General features: G+C 35.9%; 1 pseudogene; it reads right to left on the reverse strand.

Moving 5' to 3' along the window:
• Positions 1 to 2,498: 2,498 nt before the first annotated feature.
• Positions 2,499 to 3,412, reverse strand: LOC141501711 (ATP synthase peripheral stalk subunit OSCP, mitochondrial-like; annotated as a pseudogene).
• Between the last annotated feature and the right edge of the window lie 11,618 nt (positions 3,413 to 15,030).

A 15,030-nucleotide genomic window follows, 5' to 3' on the forward strand; every position in this document is an offset into this window, starting at 1 on the left:
TTATCTTTCTTTTCCTTCTTCCAGGATAGTTACTGCCAAATTCCTAGCATAAAGCCATTTCCCATTCCACAGCTTGGCATTTTTCACAATACTATGTCTACCCTCCATGACCTGGCATTTTTATGGTTGCCTTGGGTTCCTTGCTATGATGTGTCCTTCAAAGAAACAGGAAACCAAGTCAAATGGTCTGGGTTCAACAGGGAGCATAATATTTTGATTTGTTTTAATTTTCTGGGCTAATCAAGTGATAGGAATAGCGTCCTGGAATTTTAAACAATCTAAGCTGTTTGGCAGGGTGGGGGGATCCCAGAAGGAGAGTGATTCCATCACATGGCAGTCCTTCAGCTCTCTTGATAATGTATGAATACCAATGGAGCATATGTGAGTAACATCCTATAAATTCAAATTCATTGGAAGGTCTGGAAATTAGTTTTCGTTTCCCAAGTGGTTAGTTCTTGGGTCCTAGTCCACCTCCTCACAACCTCAGGTAGTAAGAGTGAGGGCTTCCAGCCATGCCATTTCAAGGCTAATAAGCTTGTGTTTTAGAGTAATGAGGGTCTTTTTTTATTGACCACAGGGTCAGAAGAACTGACAAGTACATGAATGCACAAAAGAGAGCAATGAATCTCTCTGTCTCTCATTTTTTGATAGCTAGGAGACATGGTGGACTGAGAGTAAGGATAGAAATCAGAAAGATCTAAGATCAGATTCAGTTTTAGACACTAGCTGTATGACCCTGGGCAAGTCACTTAATCACTGCTAGGCTCAATTTTCTCAACTCTCAAATGAGGATGATAATTGGCATCTACTTTCTGGGGTTGTGAATAATTACAAAATGCTTAACAGTGCCTGGAATATGGTAAACACTATATGAGTTAATTGTTATTATCATTATAAAAACTGTGTCTGGATTATTTGCAATTGCTTTCTAAGAGCAGAATGGGGAAAAGAAAGCTGATCTTATCTTCTACCTCTGACTTCTATGTAGCTGTATGTCTAAAAGAGGACAAACTAAACTTGTATCTGGACTGTATTGTATGTTTTTATTTCTTGCTCTTAAGTAAACAATCACCTTTTCTAATAAGGATGCTTTTAGACTTGGAGGAACATTATGACTTCAAGATGTCTGGAAATCCTACTGGTTGAAGTTGAATGTTAGCATAGAGGTCTCTGACAATTACCCTGGTTCTTTTGGAGAGAATGACCTACTACAAGAAGGTTGGTCCAAGTCAGCCTGTCTTAGCAACTGACATGTACCAGGAGTTGTTTAGATAGTACAGAGTCGAGGTGAAGTATAATATTCCTTGCTAGCCAATCCATAAAATGCCTGTACTCTTTATACTATATCCTTGCTGAGTATCCTTTTTAAAATAATTTTTAAAATTTTTATTTAAGGCAATGGGGTTAAGTGACTTCCCCAAAGACACACAGCTAGGCAATTATTAAGTGTCTGAAACCAGATTTGAACTCAAGTCCTCCTGACTCCAGTGATGGTGCTATATATCCACTGTGCCACCTAACTGCCCCTGAGAATCCTTTTTTATATCAGTCAAGTTTAACTCAAATGACCACTAAATAATACTTAATAAACCCTGCAAGTTGTAGATTGACTTAGGAAAAAGTACATATTGACATTATCTATGCTCTGTTGTATTTTTATTTATATAAGATATTTTTCAGATACATTTTAATCAGATTCAGGACATAACTGGGAGTTGGAGGCCATACTTTAACAACTCCATCCTATATGATAGCCAAGTAGTTGCCCTTTAAAAAGTTATATAATGAGTTATTTCATTTCATGTCTTTTAATTTTTTTAAATTTATTTTTTAAGGCAATAGTTAAGTAACTTGCCCAAGGTCACACAACTAGGTAATTATTAAGTGTCTGAGGCTGGATTTGAACTCAGGTCCTCCTGACTCCAGAGCTGGTGCTCTATCCACTGTGTCACCTAGCCACCCCACTCATTTCATTTCAACATCAGGTTTAAATATTAGCCTCCCAGCAGATATTATTTTCAAGATTTTAAAATGTAGGATAAAGAGAAGACTTGGGTTCTAATCTCAGCTCGATTTCTAACAAGCTATGGGACTGACCAGGGCATATAACCTTTGTGACTCTTGTTTTCTTCAACTATATTAAGAGTTTGGTCACTATAATCTTTTTTTTTACTAGATTTTTTTTAAATCAATCCTTCCAATATTACATTATTCATGAAACCCACAGATCTATCCCAGAAAGGGTCATACTTTTTCATATTTTCCTTATTGCCCTTCAAAGCAATCACATTAATCTAAGGCTTTAACAACACAGTATTTAAATAACATATTCACAATAGATAGCTAAATATTGCAAACATAATCTCTTTGCAGTTACAAACGAATCGCATAACTGATAAAAACATCTTATTCATCAATAAGTCATCTTACAATAAGGCCCACCATTGCAATTTGTTCAGAGCCCCCATCAGCTGTCTGTAGTAAGAGAGAAGTCCACATTCTTTTTTTAGAGTAATTGAGACAATTTTATATTATAAGTATATAAGACAGATTTGTGACAAAAATCTAGTAAAATTTCATTCATAAATCAGAGGGGTTTTTTTTGCTTTGTTTGCTAAACCAAAATCACATTGGCTTTACATAACAGAGATTCAAGGCTATTGGCATTTCAAATTTCAACTATATTAACACAAAGAAAATTTCCAAGTACTTTATTGTTTCCACAATTTTTGGAAGTTTCATTGATGAACTGTGGAAAAATGTTACTTTTAAATAGCTTCCATCATAATCCTGCTTAGCTTCTAGATCTTGGTTCTTGCAGACATATCAACATATTTCTCTCCTTATACGAACAATCATTCCTCCCATGATTGAAGGGTCAGTCTTAACTTCCATTTTCAGAGCCTGACCTTTACTCAGGAAGCTGTTCAGGACTGTTTTTAATTCTGAAAGAGTTGCATCATCTAAAGTAGATGCAGTAGTAACTGAGCATACTCATCATGGTAGAAAATGCTGAAATGACTCCTGGGGTACTGTTTAAGTGACCATTTTCAGCAAGCAATTTCATGAGGTTGGTTGTGATGGGCGTAAACTTTTCTTTTGCTATGATTTCACTTAGGATTTTTATCTTAACAGAATGTTTTATATGAGGATTCATAATAGAGCCAACCATTTTGGGATCCTTCAAAAGGGTTGTTACTCTGAGTAATTCCTTTTCTACCACATCCAGTTTATTCTGCTTAGATGCAGCAGAAAAAAGGGCAGTGGCATATCGACCTTCTAGACAATACACTTGAATTGGAGGCCTGACGAGTTTAGCAAATGGTCTGCTCACTGAAGTGGAGAATCAGCATACCTGCTGGATCATCCCGGCCGCACCTGGTGCAGCCATCTTCTCCTGCCACCGCTGTAGGTCAAATAGGATCTAGAAGTCCACATTCTTGACTTCTTATACAGAGAATCCAGGACTCACATTTCAAAAGCTCATTTTTTTGGGTCTCTATGTATAGAAGTTTAAAGACTGTTCTTTGTCCTCACTGACATCATGTTCCTGCTGCAGATTTGCTCTTCTCTTCGTACCAAGTCTCTCTGCTTCGGGTCATTTGCACAGAGGGGAAACCAAGGCTTCCCAGAAAATGACAAACTGCCAGAATTTTGTGGCCGCAGCGCTGTTTCGCCAAATTCTGAGAAGCTGAGGTCCCCAATGGGCATGCTATCCTGGTGATGAGCCCCCAAACTGTGTGGGACAAATGCCACTTAAATAAATTTCAGAGATCTCTCAAGGTATGAAGAGAAGGCTTTATTCCTTTCTCGAGAAACGGCCCACAATTAGAGAGGATTGAGGCTGGTCACTATAATCTTTACAATCCCTTCCAATTCTTACTTCCATATTTATCGGAGAATCCCCAAGATATATTATGCAAATAAAATCAATTAGTTAGAAGTAGTAGTTATGTTTACTTTTAAGTTTACTTTTGTCAAAGTCACTCTGGTGAATGTATTTCATTTATCATTTTCTCTGGGTGTAGGAATTCCTAATTTGTATTTTATATCAAATAACTCCCTCTTTTGGGGAAGACCTGAGCCATGAGCAAAACTGGTTCTGGAATTTATCTTGGGAACCTATGCTCAGAGACTGAGCTATATGTAGATCTAAATATAGATAAGAGCAACTTATTTACAAATAAAGTCATCTGATTCTACTTATTTCCAAAATAAAACCTTATGAGAAACATATAAAATATGTGTGTATATATATATATATATATACATTCAATAATCCCTTTTATGTGTAACACACTGGGACTCTGGAGACAGTGCTATATTCATCTTATTATTATCATAGAACTTACAATCTAGCTGAGAATATGTAGACAAGTAATCACATTCAAGGGAGGATGTGACAAATATAAGGATAATGACGAGGAAGTAGGAAATTCAGCAGAAGTATCGACACTACGAAGAGTTCATGTGGACACTGGTACTACCATAAAGCCTGAAGCAAAATGTGAGAATAATTAAGAAAGAAGAGAATTCAAAAGAAGATAGTATCCAGGTGAAAGGGAAGAACTTCAAGAAGCTGAAGAATAGGATAACTATTCTACTGGAACATGAAACAATTCAAAGAAATGGAACAGCTGTCAGCACAACTGTCTGAGAAGTCTTGCCAAAGAACCAGATGTTACTGATGGAAATGCATATCTACTACATTTTGTCATCTAAGAACTTTGACTTTTTTCAAGTGAAAGAACTTGTACCAAAATACGGTGAACAAATGATTCCTTTAATCATAATACACACTATTCTTTGTAAGGAATATATAATGCTCTTAGGGAATTCAGTGAAAAGTCTCTCAAAATAATATGAAATTCTGTAACTTTTGGAATTGCAAATGTATCTAGATATAAATTTAAAATATTCATACATATACACATACAATAGAGTTGTGTGATCTTAGAAAGAGTACTCTTTCTCTTTTAGATGTTCTGAATTTGGACTCTAGGTTTATTACTTAGTTACTGGGTTTATGTTTTCTCATTTTGTTAAAATGCTGAGACAGACTAGATGATCTCTATGCCTCTTCCAGCTCTTAATTTTATTACTACTATGTGTAAATTCCTTGATAGTCACACACACACACACACACACACACACACACACAAACACACATATATTTAAGGTGATGGCAATGTATCAAATTGATTACATTTGTATAATTAATTTTGGGGATTCTTTGAGAAATATGGAATATTAGAACTGGAAGGGATTATAGAAATTACAGTGACCCAAACTCTTAATTTACAGTTGAAAAAAATCAAGAGTTTGGAAGGTTAAATGCCCTAGCCAGTGTCACATAGCTTGTTAGAAATAGAGCTGTTTATCACACATTTTAAAATAACCCATCTATTTGCATTTTCCCCTTAACCACACAAACTAATTAGTTCTGCTGATTAGGAAACATTGATTCATTTCCTTAAAGAAAGCTGATATTTTTTTACCTGCCCCCACAATAGTTTTTCAGATATATCCTTAAGGTATCAGGCAAATATATCTAGATGGTAGAGCTAGATGGGCTCAAGAACTACCTGGTTCTGAGGTTTAGAGCCCTCTCTTATTTTCTTGGAAAGGTTTTTTTTTTTTAGAGATTTATGAAAATATATTGAAGAGGGCAGTTATGGAGGGTTGAAAGAAAAGAGTATTAGATAACCTAAATGGAGGAAGAATGCCAGGGTAAAGGGGAAAAAAGATTCACAAAGGGGACTTGGACAATAAGGCAAATTTTTCTGACTTCAGAATATGTATCAAGATCTAACCCTATGCTCATGACTTTATAAACGCATAAAGCTAAATCTTGCTAAAAATATACTTATAGTGAAGGGAAAAGTGACAACACAAAGAACAACAAAATCAAAAGCAGTTGGATTAGATTAAGTACATGTAAAGGAAATTCATGACATTCATGAAAACATCAAGGGATTAATTCACAAGGTATTTGAAGGAAGAGAAAGTATGGAAGATATGGGGGGAAAGTTGATGTTATTAATTTCTCCTCCAAATATAAGCAAAAGATCATCAACAATAACTGTTCAGCATGTCTACTTTCCCACCTATATAAATTTTTGTAAGAATAACTTACATACATATTGAAAGCATTGTGATGATAGGATTCATAGGGAATGGGTAGGATGTTACAACTCCAAATACCTCCTTACCATCACTAAATTTACTGAAAATATAAAGAATTCAAAGATCCCACTGTGCTTTTTTTGCTTAGGAAAATAGATTTGATTTGGTAGAACTGAATATTGCTTCAAAGATTCTCTTTCTATTATATGCTACTAATAAATAAATCAAAATTATTTAAGATTTCTTAAAAGGCATAACAGAAATAACTTTATTTTCTGACACTTGGATCATTAATATTATGTGTTGGATGAAATAAGAATATATATATATATTTGCCAAAGGTTTTCACCACTATTACAGACAAGATCCAGCAGAATACAAGTTAAATTCTCTGTAGATAGTTATGTCTTCCAGATGCTCTTGCTTGTGACCTTGCCAAGTCCTCAAACATTACAGAGCCTCCAAAATAAGTTCTACAATCACTTAAAACTTTTTGACCTGATCATCTGTAGAGAAAAAATCAAGTGGATGAAGAAACATATTGTCCAGGAAAACAGTAAAATGGACAATTTACAAAGCTCATAGTCTCTCTGTCTCCACCTCTCTATTTCTCTCTCCTCTCCCTGTCTCTCTGTCTCTCTGTCTCTCTGTCCCTCTGTCTCTCTGTCTTTCTGTCTCTCTCTCTCTTTTGTTCACTCTCAATGTCTCATATGTGTATGTGTGTGTGTGTGTGTGTGTGTGTGTGTGTGTGTGTACACAACCATACATCTCTATATCTAATTTATCTATTTTTGTCAAACACTGCAGATAAAAATAGATTGGGTCTAGAATTAAATACAAGGAAGAGGAGACCAAGCTGAATTCCCTGAAATAAACTGCAAAGTACTTTTCATAATCTCACAATTTTGGGGAAAAGTTCACCTTTTAGATACAAATATTTTACAAAGACTTAATGGCTTTAAGTCACAATATGTTTTAGTTGGTCAATAAATATTTATTAGGTACCTATTATATGTCAGATATTGTACAAATTCCTAGGGATGCAAAGAAAGGTAAGACAAGTACTGTTGTGAAGGAGCTCATTATTGTTTTTCAGTCATGTCTGACTTTTCATGACCACACTTAGGATTTTCTTAGCAAAGATCCTGGAGTAGTTTTCTATTTCCTTCTCCAAATCATTTTACAGATGAGGAAACTGAAGCAAACAGAGTTGGGTGACTTGCCCGGGGTCATACAGCTAGTGTTTGAAAGTGTTTGAAATTAGATTTGAATTCACAAAGGTGATTCTTCCTGATTCCAGACCCTGCACTTTATTCACTGTGCTACCTAACTCTCCCTAAGGAATTTTATGACACTCTAATGGAGGAAACAAAATGTAAACAACTATGAACATATAGGGTAAATTAGAAATATTCAACAAGAAAGACATTAGAATTGGGAGAGGCTTTCTATAGAAGAGCTCAGCTAGGACTTAAAGGAAGTGAGGGAATTCAGGAGGTATCAATGAAGAGGGAGAAAGTTTTTTTGTGTTGAGGACAGTCAGTGAAAATGCTCAGAGTTGGGAGATAAAGTATTTTCTTTGAAAGACAGCAAGGGGGTCAATGTCAAATAATATTTGATTGGGTATAAGGGAACTAGAAAGATGGGGGAGGCAGTTTGTGGTGGGTTTTGAATGCCAAGTAGATCATGTTATATTTGATCCTGTACATGATAGGGAACCACTAGAATTTATTGAGTAGGGAAGTGACATTGTGAGATCTACACTTTAGCAAGATCACTTTTGACAACTGAATGGAGGATGGACAGTAGTGGGGAGAAACATGTGGGAGAGAGAGATTCACCAGCAGATTACTGCAATAGCCTTGGAATGAGGTGATGAGGGTATATATATTAGGGTGGTTATGGTGTCAAAGGAAAGAAGGGTCTTATATGAAAGATGTTATGACTTGGCAATAGATCTGGGGGGATTGAGAGAGAGAGAGGAATCCAGGATGATTCTTAGGTTGTGAACTTGGTGAGTGGGAGGATGATAGTACCTTTGACAGTAATAGGAAAATTTGGAAGAAAGAAGGAATTGGGGAGAAAAAGGATGAATTCAGTCTTGGACATTTTGAGTTTAAGATGTCTTTGGGACAGTATAGCTCAGGTCTGAACTCAGCAAGCCAATGGTGCAGCAGGCCAGCAGTGAGCCCAATTCAAAGACAGTGGCAATAGGTGGGACTGGATTGGGCTACCCTAACAGAGAACAAACCATTAGAACCTGAAACACATAGGCAATGCCATAGGCAGGTGGTAAGCCAGGGATCAGAATCCCAGCCCCACACAAAACATTTGGGACTGTGCAGAGCTCAACTATCAAAATGAACAAAAACCCATAAAAAATTACTATTCTGAGAGAGGATAAAAATATAATCTCAGAAAAGGGTAGCAGTGACAAAATGCCTACATGTGAAGCCTCAAAGAGGTTTTTGAATTGATTTCCAAATCCAAAAAGACCTCTTGGAAAAAACTCAAAAAGAATTTTCAAAACCAAAGAAAAGAAGAAGAAAAATGGAGAAAAGAAATGAGAGTCATGCAGGAGAATTATGAAAAAAATGACTGAAAAACCTTTAAAAGTAAAATTAGTCAAATGGAAAAAGAAAGCTCCTTTAAAAGTAAAAATGGTCAACTGGAAAAGGAATTTAATTCATTAAGAAGTAAAATTAACCAACTGGAAAAGGAAATACTAAAGCTAACTACAAAAAAATAAAATCATAAAAAATTAGAATTGGAGAAATGGAAATGAATGACTCTATGAGACACCAAGATTCCAACAAATAAAACCAAAAGGCCGAAAAAAAAAAGAAAAAAATTTAAAGTACCTCTTGGGGAAAATGATTGACCCGGAGACTAGATCCAGTAGAGAGATAATTTGTGAATTATTGGAATACCTGAAAGCCATGATCAGAAAAAGAGCCTAGACAATATCAAATTATCACGGAAAACTGCCCTAATGTCCTAGAACAAGATGAAAGACCTCATCTATCTCCCCAGAAAGATCCCCAATTAAAAGCTCTAAGGATTTTTGTAACCAGTTTTCAGAATTCTCAGCTAAAGGAGAAAATACTGAAAGTTGCCAAAAAGAAACAATTTAAATATCAAGGGGGCTACAGTCAGGTTTACACAGGAATTATCAGCTTCAACATTAAGTAACAGAGGGCCTGGAATATAATATTTTGGAGGTCAAAGGAGCTTGGATTACAACCAAGAATCAACTACCTTGCAAAATTCAGCATATTCTTTCAGGGGAAAAGATGGATTTTTCAATGAAACAGATGACTTTCAATCTTACAGATTAAAAAAACAAAACTGAACAGAAAATTTGGTCTTCAGGTACAAGTCTCAAGAGATGTGTAAAAAGGTAATAGGAAAGAAAAAAGTCAATAAGACTAAGGAAAAATGTTTAGTTAACAAGTCTAAATGGAAAGGCAATACTTATAACTCCTGAATTGTATTTCTCTTAAGACAGTTGAAAAAAATTTAATTCAACAGAAGGTGTGGGTACTTCTACTGGGACAATTGGAAGGAGGATACTCAGACAGAGGATATGGGTAAAAATTGATCAAGATGTGATGGTATTTAAGTTCATGTGTGTTGCATTTCTATTGGGACAGTTGGAGGAAGAATACTCAGACAAGGGATGTGGGTATAAATTTATTATAATATGATGACGTTGATGACTCAGTACTGAATGTTCTTGGACAAGTCATTTAATATATCTAGGCTTACTATTCTGTTAAATGTGTAGGTTAGATTAGATGACCTTTGAAGTCACTTTGTAATTCTATAGTTTTTATTAAGCATCTACTAACCCATATTATTTGTTTAGTCATTTTTTCATTAATGTCTTACTTTTTATGCTCCTCTTGGAATTTTCTTAGCAGAGATACTGGACTAGTTTGCCATTTTCTTCTCCAAGTCATTTTAGAGTTGAGGAAAGTAGGGCAAGTAATTTACCCAGGGTCACATTGCTAGTGAATGGGACCAAACTTGAACTCAGGTCTTCTTGGCTTTAGGACCAGCACCCTATCCAATGTACCACCTAGCTACCCCATAACCCCCACCTTTTATTTTTATATCATTTTCTGTATATATTGTTATACAATATTAATACTGTATTAAACATACTTATTGTTGACTTGTTGATGAGTGATTGATGTAATAAATAGCAAGTGGATAGAGTGCCAATCTTAGAGTCAGAAAAACTCATCCTCCTGGATTCAAATCCAGATTCAGATACTTACCAGCTGTGTGACTCTGGACATGTCACTTCACTCTCTTTGCTTCAGTTTCCTAATCTATAAAATGAGTTGGAGAAGAAAATGGCAAATCACTCTAGTATTTTTGCCAAGAAAACTCTAAAAGGGGATTATGAAGAGTCAAACATGACTGAAAAATGACTTAAAAAGAAAAATTCCCTTATCTGAAAAATGAGGGTAACTATACCATGTATTCTGTAAAGTTATAATGATGGAAACACTTTGTAAAACTTAAAGTCCTATATTAGTGTGAATTATTATTATTGTCTAAGACACAGGCAAAAATAGTACCTAGGTAGGCACTATGGTGCTAATGGGCTGGAGCTCTGTTTTGCAGTTAAAGGGTAAATCATCTCTGGCAGAAATGTCAATGTATGCCACTATGCAAAGATATTAGTGGTCTCTACTGAGAGGTCCTAGAATAGATAAGAATAACTATTAAAATATTCATTCTTAAAAAATATTGTTTCATTCTTAATACCCCAGTTTAATACTTAAGTAATTTAAACCTGAACCCATTTTTGGCTTTTGTTCTTGAATTTATTGCAGAGAAACCACTGTGGACATTTGTATAAAAAACTGCTCTGCCTAGTGTTTAATTTTTTTTCAGAAAGTAAAATAGACTATCATTTAAAAATATTAATAACTTATTTTTACCTCATTTTTCATTTCTGTATTCATCTGGTTTTAGGCCAGGTTCAGGCTGGCCCAAAGACAAGTTTAAGTTCTGGAGAGATTGAATCAATAAGCCAGTTAATTTTTTTAAAAAATTATTTTATTTTTTTCCAATTACATTCAGATTTCACATTTCTTTCTCTAAATATGATTGGCATTTTCCATCACAATTCTAGCTGATCCTCATAAAATGCTGCTGTGAATGTGTACAATATTCTCCTGGTTTTGATCACTTCGCTCAGCATTAGTTCATGTTCCAGATCCTTTTGAAATCTACTTGCTCATGATTTCTTACAGAATAATATTATTTCATCACATTCATCACAAATTGTTCAGCCAGCTCCAATGGTTGTCCTCTTAATTTCCAATTCTTTGCCTCTTCAAAAAAGAACTGCTATAAATATTTTTGTACCATGGTCTTCTCCCCCTTTTTTATGATCTCTTTGTGATATAGACCTAGTAGTACATTACTGGACCTAAAGGTAAGCATAATTTTGGATCTCTATGGGCATAGAGAATGGTTGGATCAGCTCACAGTTTTACCAACCATAAGTGTCCCAGTTTTTCTCACATCTTCTCCAACATTGATCATTTTTCTTTTTTGTCATTTTAGCCAATCTGGTAGGTGTGAGGTGGTACTGCAAATTTGTTTTAATATGCATTTCTCTAATCAATGATGATTTAGAATATTTTTTCATATGACTATAGATTGCTTTATTTTTTTTATCTGAAAACTGCCTGTTCATAACCTTTGTCTATTTATCAGGTGGGGAATGATTTGTATTCTTATAAATTTGATTCAGTTCTCCATATACTTTTGAAATGCTTCCTTTATCCAAAAGAATTGATAGAAAAATTGTTTCCTAGCTTTCTGTGTTCCTTCTAAACTTAGTTGCATTGGTTTTATTTGTGCAGAAACTTTTAAATTTAATATAATCAAAATTATCATTTTGCATTTTATAATATTCTATATCTCTTGTTTGGTTAAAAATTCCTTCAGACAGATAAACTATTCTTTGTCCTCGTAATTGACTTATGATATCACCTTATAAATCTAAATCATTTACACATTTTGACCTTATTTTGGTGCAGGATGTATAACATGTTGGTCTTTGTCTAATTTCTGCCATGCTATTTTCCTGTATTGTCAAAAGTGAGTTCTTATTCCAGAGGTTGGAATCTTCAAATAGTAGAATAATACAGTCATTTACTAGTGTTGCTTTTTTACTTAATCTATTCTACTGATTAACTACTCTATTTCTTAACCAAGTACCTAATAGTTTTAAAGACTGCTGTTTTTTGGGGGGGGGGGGGGATGGAGCCAAGATGGCAGAGTGAATGTAGCATTTTCCAGAAATTCCTTCCCCCCAAAACTCCAAAAATCAACAAATTTTGACTCTAGCCAAAATTTAGAGGGGTAGAAGTCACAGAATGACTGAGTGATACATTTTCCCAGTCCAAGATAACTTACAAGTTCCATGGGAAAGGTGTGTTTCACCAGGACCGGGGGCTGGAAAAAAACTGTGCAGCCCAGCCTAGCCCAGCACAGGGATCACTAGCAACAGCTTGAAGGGGCTGTGAGAGAACTCTGCTACACCAGAATGAGTGTGGAGTGAGGAGCACTGGTTGCAGAACCTGCAGCGAGAATCAGGAGAAACCAACCTGAACCTCCAATGCACAGCCCACAGATGGTAAGGGGATCAGGGGACACTGCAGAAATCTCTCTGCTCTCCCTGAGGCAGGACTCTGCTGTTTGCCCACACTCAGATCCAGGTTGTAGTTTGGCCTTCCATACAAAGATAGCAGGGCTCCTCTTCACAGCTCCAGGGCACAGGGGAGTGCCTGTGGTCATCTACATATCAAAGTACAGGCAAGAGAGAATAAGACCTTGGAGGAATAAAGGTCCCAGTGAGGTGTCCCAAAAAACTCCCCAAAGCAGGTGTCCCAATAATACTCAAAAGCTCAGGAAGCACAGGCTGGAGAAATGAGTAAACAGAGAAAACAGAGTAACACCATTGAGAAATTCTTTGTCTATGTTCCCAAGAATCCCCCTCAATTTGAATACGAGGAAGTACAAGTTCCCGCATCTAAAAACTCCATGAAAAACAGAAATTGGGCTCAGGCTATGAAGATTTTGAAAATCAAGTAAAGGAGATAGAAGAAAAATTGGGAAAAGAAATGAGAGAGAGGCAGGAAAAACATGAAAAAGAGGTCAGCAGCTTATTCAAGGAGATCCAAAAAATACTGAAGAAAATAGCATGTTAAAAACCAGGATAGGTCAAATGGATACAACAGTTCAAAAAAGTTATTGAGGAGAAGAATGCTTTTAAAAAGCAGAATTGGCCAGAAGGAAAAGGAGATAAGAAAGCTCTCTGAGGAAAACAAATCCTTCAGATGTAGAATGGAGCTAAAGGAAGCTGATAATTTTACAAGAAGTCAAGATACAATACTACCAAAAGAATGAAAATTTAGAAGAAAATGTGAAACATCTCATTGAAAAAACAAATGATCTGGAAAACAGGTTCAGGAAAGATCATTTAAAAATTATTGGTATATCCAAAAGCCATGATCAGGAAAAGAACCTTGACCTCATTTTAAAAGAAATCCTGCAGGAAAATTGCCCTTATATTCTAGAATCAGAGGGCAAAATAGAAATTGAGAGAATTCACTGATCTCTGCCAGAAAGAGATTCCCCCCCCCAAAAAAAAACCAACCTCCAGGAATATTACAGCCAAGTTCCAGAACTCCCAACAGAAATATTATAGCCAAGTTCCAGAACTCCCAAGTCAAAGAGAAAATATTACGAGCAGCCAGAAGGACACAATTCAAATATCGTAGAGGTGCAATCAGGATCACACAGGATTTAGCAGCAACTACATTAAGGGCCCATCCTTTTCCAGGGGAAAAGATGGACTTTCAATGAACCAGGGGAATTTCAAATGTTTCTATTGAAATGACCAGAGCTGAAAAGAAAGTTTGACCTTCAAATACAGAAATCAGGTGAAGCATAGAGAGTGGAGGACAAGGGTAAAATATGAGGGACTTAATGATGATGAACTGCGGGTATTCCTGCATAGAAAAATGATGCGGAGGGATACTCATATGAAAATTCTCATTGGATAGAGCAGGTAGAAGGAGCTTTTATAGATGAAGCACAGGAGAGAGCTGAATTTGAAGATATAATGTATTGTAAGGATGGAGTCAATGGCTAAAAGGGAAATGCACTGAGAGTAAGGGAAAGGAGAGGTGGAAGAGGCTAAGATATTTTGTATAAAAGATATATATAATATATATATATATATCTTGTATATATATATATATATATTTATTACAATGAGCTTTTGCAATGATATGGAAGTGGGGGAAGGCGAGAAGGAATGAGGGTACCTTCACGCTCATTGGAAATGACTCAGAGAGGAAACAGCATACACATTCAATAAGGTATAAACATCTAGAGAAAAAAGGGGGGGGAAAGGGGGAAGGGGAGGATATGAGTGATAGAGTAGAGGGTAGATCATAGGAGAGAATAGTCAGATATAACACATTTTCTTTTTTACTTCTTGCAAGGGAACTGGGATTGGGGGGCCTTCTGGAACTACAGGACTGGATGGTTGCTGGGTCTCAGGAGTGGTATGTGGGCTCAGGGTCTCTTGGCCCCAGGTCCAGTGATCAGTCCACTGCACTGCTCAGTTACCCTACAGCACATTTTAGAAGATGGACAGCATGAGAGGAAAGAGAAAATATAATATATGGTAGTGGGGAGGAATGGATGGAGAGAATTACAATCAGAAACAGCAACAGTGCAAAAATATGGAAGTAACTTTTATGATGGACTTATCATAAAGAATGTGATCCACCCAAGACAGAGTTGATGGTATCAGAACACAGAATGAAACAAATTTTTTTTCTCTTTCCTTTACTTTATTTCTCA

The sequence above is a fragment of the Macrotis lagotis genome, chromosome X, assembly GCF_037893015.1.
Source record: "Macrotis lagotis isolate mMagLag1 chromosome X, bilby.v1.9.chrom.fasta, whole genome shotgun sequence".
NCBI lineage: Eukaryota > Metazoa > Chordata > Mammalia > Peramelemorphia > Peramelidae > Macrotis > Macrotis lagotis.